Source organism: Triticum dicoccoides, chromosome 4A, assembly GCF_002162155.2.
Source record: "Triticum dicoccoides isolate Atlit2015 ecotype Zavitan chromosome 4A, WEW_v2.0, whole genome shotgun sequence".
Taxonomy (NCBI): domain Eukaryota; kingdom Viridiplantae; phylum Streptophyta; class Magnoliopsida; order Poales; family Poaceae; genus Triticum; species Triticum dicoccoides.
In genome coordinates this window covers 233,294,936-233,301,124 of record NC_041386.1, presented here as the reverse complement: position 1 = coordinate 233,301,124, position 6,189 = coordinate 233,294,936, and positions in this window count along the sequence as shown.

Here is a 6,189-nt window from a genome sequence, read left to right as displayed (position 1 = left end):
AATGCTGTCTTGGGAATATCTTCTTCACGAATGCGAATCTAGTGATAACCCATACGGAGATCAAGCTTGTTGAATACTTGAGCACCTTTGAGTTGTTCGAACAGCTCATTGATGTTGGGAAGTGGGTATTTGTTCTTGATGGTCTTCTTGTTCACTGGACGGTAATCAACACAAAGTCGGTCCGTTCCATCCTTCTTCTTCACAAAAAGAACACCACAACCCCACGGAGAAGAACTAGGCCGGATGAGACCCATTCTTTCTTTCTCATCGAGTTGCTTCTTCAGCTCCTTCAACTCTTCAGGTCCGAGCTTGTAAGGACGTTTGCACACAGGTTCCGTGCCAGGCTCAAGTTCAATAATGAATTCAACTGGCCGGTGCGGAGGCATTTCTGGGAGCTCTTCTGGAAAGACGTCTTGATATTCGCAAACGACTGGAATTTGAGAGATGGCATCCAATTCACCCTTCTCATTGAGAGACAACAGACAGATGGAATTATCCCGAGCGGCAAAGACAATTACATCCTCATTCGAATGAGTCAATTGAATCTGCCTGGCTGCACAATCAAGCCGAGCCTTGTGCTTAGAAAGCCAATCCACCCCGAGAATAAGATCAATATCCGAGTCACCAAGAACATTTGGAGAGGACAAGAACTTATAGTCACCCAAAGTGATAGTAACATCCGGAACGCATACTCGAGATGTCATTTGACGGGCCGGAGAGACGATAGCCAACGGCTTCGGCAACACTTGAGTAACAAAATCATGCTTAGATGCAAAAGGTCTCGACATGAAACAATGCGATGCACCAGTGTCAAAAATAACTTTTGCAGGAATATCATTAACAGGAAGGTTACCCATGATCACATCTGACGAGTCCTCTGCCTGAGCTGCATTCATCAAATTCACCTTGGCATGCTTGGGGTTATGCTTGACCACAGCTGTACTTGCCGATCTGACAGGAGGAGGAGGAGGAAGACGCCTCTGGTTGAAACACTTGTTGGCATAGTGACCCTTCTGTTGGCACTTGTTGCACGTGACCTCTGAAAGCGGACGGTGAAACGGAGCACTCGATCTTGGAGGTTGAGACGAAGGCTTGTTCTGAAAGCCAGGGTTGGGTGGGTGGGAAGAACCACTGCCACCTTTGCTCTTCCGCTGAAACGGCTGACGGAACAGAGGAGGAGGAAGCCAAAACTTCTGCTGCTTGGCTACTTGAGTAGAGGAAGAAGGAGTAACATCTCTGAATCGCTTCCTGGAAGCATCACGCCTCAACTGAGCAGCCTCTTGCTTCAGTGCCATGTTGTAGAACTCATCGTACCTCAAGGGCTCAAAGAGAACAAGAGTGAGCTGAATATCTTCCCTGAGACCACCCCTGAACTGATATATCATGCTCTTCTCATCAGGCACGTCCTGCTTGGCAAAGCGGGCAAGCTTTTGGAACAACTTGTTGTAGTCATAGACAGACAAAGAGCCTTGCTTCAGATTGCGGAATTCCTCACGCTTGCTTTCAACCACGCTCTGCGGAATATGATGAGCTCGGAAATCTCGACGGAAATCATCCCAAGTGATAACACGTCCACCTCTGGAATCCTCGTACTGCTGGAACCATTCTGCAGCTTGAACTTTGAGTTGGAAGGAAGCGAACTTGACAAAGTCCTCAGGCCTGACATTGCTTCACTCGAAATGCTTACACAGATCCACAAGCCAATCGTTAGCATCGGTTGCCTCAACACAATTGCTGAAAGTCTTTGGCCCGTTAGCAAGAAACTGGTTGAGTGTAGCAAAGTGACTCTGATTGCTGCCTTGATTCCCTTGACTGCCTTGATTGCGCCCTTGGAGAATTTGCATGATCAGCTATGTGTTTGCATTGGTTGCGGCCATCACAGCTTGCCATGCCTCTGGAGGAGGTGGAGGCGGTGGCGGATCTTGATTCTGGTTCTGACTGGTGCTCTTAGCGGGAGCCATCTTGAAGAGGTTGACCACCATTAGCACAAGATAGATAAATATTGAAGCTGAATCCAACGGAATGAAAATTGCAACATATAGTCTTCACATCCAAACAAAATGAACGAATACATTCCTCTTCAAATGGTCACATATCCATAAATTGAGAAGCCATGTAGAATTAAGGTAGAGAAATAAATCAACAAGGTACGGATCAAGAACGAATAATCGGTAAGAAATCCCAATCTCAAACCAATATCCGTGGAAGAAGAACTAGAGCTACTAGAATTCCCACCTATGAAACTCCCGAACCTTTCCAGTTATGCAATCAGGTGTTGGGGATACAGGGGAAGCATAATATCTCACCCAAACTTGCAAATCCTACATCCAGCTGTATCCATCCTTCAACACATAACCAAGAAAACTTCGGAAACCATCTACCTCAACCTTCGAAAAGCATCCGTTATACAAGTTATGGTGATACTCCCGAACTCCCGCCCCAGTACTGGGTGGCGTTGAGGTTATCTCACCAACGAACTGCATAAAAGAGATTTTCGATGTCGGCGAACATATCTCAAGTATTCCAGAATTGCAACGATAAAATTATGATGACAACATCTCAGAGCTCAACTCCCCGGGACACTTCCACTAAACCACTGACAGGAGGCACCAAGACAATGTTCTCATCATAAGCCATCGGAACGATTCCAAGATACTTGCGTGATCCTAAAAAAAATCTTAGTGAAATTTGAGAAGAGAAGAGTCAAAACTCTATGTCAGGATGCCTTACCAGAGCGATGAGGAGACTGGGAAGTAAAAAGAATTCCTAAACTCTCCGATATATAATTCCTAAATGACTCAAAACATTTTTCTAGACACAACTCGGCTGCTAAAACGATCAAGCAATGGGGCTCCTAAGGTCGGGGAAGGCTCTGATTACCAACTTGTAACGCCCTCAATGCGGCTATAGCTCCCACGTGTCGAGGCACGACTTAGAGGCATAACCGCATTGAAAGCAATGTCGCAAGTCAGGCAATCATTACAACATCCCATGTAATATATAATAAAAGGGGGAGATACATAGTTGGCTTACACACGCCACGTCACAGCAAAGTACATAAATAACATCCATCATACAAACACTCATGGCCTGACTACGGCGCCAAAATAGAAGAAAACCCAACATGCGACAAGGCCCTGAATCAAACCCCAACTAGGCACAACTACTGATCATCAGGAAAAGACACGTAGTAACGCTGAGAGTCCTCGTCGAACTCCCACTTGAGCTCGTACTCGTCACCTGGAGTGGAATCACCTGGACCTGCATCTGGAGTTATAGTATATGTGAGCCACAGGGACTCAGAAATCTCGCACCCTCGCGATCAAGACTATTTAAGCTTATAGGAAGGGGTAAGGCAAGTATATGTGGAGCTGCAGCAAGCGACTAGCATATGTGGTGGCTAACTTATACGCAGAAGAGAGCGAGAAGAGGAGGCAAAGCGCGAGCGAGAATCTAGAAGGACAACCTGCGCAAGCATTACTCCAACACCGTGTCCACTTCCCGGACTCCCCCGTGAAGAGGCCATCACGGTAACACACTTAGTTGATTCATTTTAATTAGTTAAGGTTCAAGTTATCTACAACCGGACATTAACAAATTCCCATCTGCCCATAACCGCGGGCACGGCTTTCGAAAGTTCAATCCCTGCTGGGGAGTCCCAACTTAGCCCATGACAAGCTCTCACGGTCAACGAAGGAATAGACCTCCTCCCAAGACGTTCCGATCAGACTCGGTATCTCGGTAACTCAAGACACTTTGACAGGTTAAAACAAGACCAGCAACACCGCCCGAATGTGCCAACAAATCCCGATAGGAGCTGCACATATCTCTTTCTCAGGGCACACTCAGATAAGCAATCCATACAACTAAAACCAGCCCTCGAGTTTCCCTGATGTGGCGCTGCAAGGGGCTCTAGTTTGGGCCAACACTCAGAGGAGCACTGGCCCGGGGGGGGGGGGTAAAATAAGATGACCCTTGAGTCTGCAGAACCCAAGGGAAAGAAAAGGGCTAGGTGGAAAATGATAAGACCAATGTTGGGCATTGCTGGAAAAGCTTTAATCAAGGCGAAATGTCAAGGGGTTCCCATTATAACCCAACCGCGTAAGGAAGACAAAAATCCAGGAACATAACACCGATATGACGGAAACTAGGGCGGCAAGAGTGGAACAAAACACCAGGCGAGAGGCCGAGCCTTCCACCCTTTACCAAGTATATAGATGCATTAAGATAACATAGCAATATAATGATATCCCAACAAGTATATAAATGATGTTCCAATAAGGAACGGCCTCCAAACTTCACCTGCAACTAGCAACACTATAAGAGGGGCTGAGCAAAGCGGTAACATAGCCAATCAACGGTTTGCTAGGACAATGGTGGGTTAGAGGTTCAACATGGCAATTGGGAGGCTGACAAGCAAAAGGTAGGCATCATAGCATTGGCATAGCAAGAGCGAGCAAACTAGCATAGCAAAGATAGTAGTGATTTCGAGGGTATGATCATCTTGCTTGCACAGTTGTCAGAGTTGACTGGATCCTCACAAGCAAACTCAACGGGCTCCTCGGTAGAGAACTCGTCTCCCAGATCTACCCAACAAGACAAACAAGCAACAAGGATACAATCAACCACGTGCAAGACCAAGCAATACGATGCAATGATGATATGCTATGCGGGATGTGATGCGGGATGCCAAATGCAAGATATGACAGGAAATGCATGAACCTGGCCTCAACTTGTAATTCCAAGGGTTCCACTGGAAAGATGAGATGAAATCGCTTGAAAACGATATAAAGAACGCCTGAGTCGGAGTTACGGTTTGGAAATGGCAAGCGTTTTAAGAATGACACCAGTCTGCGATTTACAGCAAGTAGGCATCTAAATGCAACGAAATGAACATGCTACCACCACCAAACATGACAACAAAATACATGGCAGGGATGCACACAAGATGCTTAACAAAATACTAGCACTGAGCCACGGCCAATTCATCCATTATGAGGTTCAAACAAGCATGGCAAAAACGCAAATGCAAAACAGATTCCAGACTTAGTGAAATTAACACTAGTCTGAAATTTCAGATCAAGAAGCCCTCTTCGGAGCAGCAAAACAACATGATAAAAGACCTGACTAAGACAAGTAAGAACATAGCATGGAGCTACTCAACAAGATTAACAAAAGATCCAAAGTGACCTGGGGCCAAAAGGGTTCACAAAATATACTAACGGGCACACGAACATAGCTAAAACACAATCAGTTTTCAGACTTAGTGAAAACTGGGACATGCTGAAATATAACTCACGAAGGCATGTAAATGAGCTCGATGCACTCACCACGGTGCAAGTCATGGAAAGGCAAGCATACATCCATTAAGAAGGCACAAAATGCTAGCTAGACATGGCAAGAACAATGGCATAGCATGCACAGATCAACTACAACAACGCCGGCAAAATCGCAAACGAGTTGACGATCTGCCCAGATTCACCATGAAGCAAAAGTAGAGCTCGATGGCTCAAGCTAGTGTGCTCCATAATTGCAAAAAAAAGACATGGATGGATAGATCATAACATGATTAACAAAACTCCTTTACTTATCATCCTCAAAAGAGGCACGGATCACTAGGAAACAAGCTGAACATATGGCATCATGAACTAAATAATCCCAGACTTAGTGAAAACGACTATGTCCCTGAAAACAGATTTACCGGGTGCCTCACTTTGCAAGCTTGCACAAGTCACCACACACATCCTAAAAATGAATGGGCTGCACCTATGTAAAGAAGACAAAATCCTTAACAAAACATATGAAGGACTCACACGCATAGCATGCACACAATAATCATGGCAAAAATGACAAAAGTCTAAGATGAACTAGCAGATCTGACAATTAACTCACGAAGCCTCCTTCTAACAGCATTTTGGGCATCAAGATGAGCTCAAATGAAAATGATGCAATGGGATGAAATGATGTACCCGTCGAGGCGAACAGTTTGATATACTATATGCATGAAGCGGAGCTACGGATGCAAAGTTACGGGGCCTCGAACAGGAGCATATGAAGTGAAAATTCCTGGGACTTAGCAAAAAAACAACCTCTCGGATTAGATCTAGGGTTTCGCACGGAAACCGAGGCGCGACCGGCACTGTTCACCGGCGGTCCGACGCTCGCCGGCGGGCTGGCATGGAGGAGGCG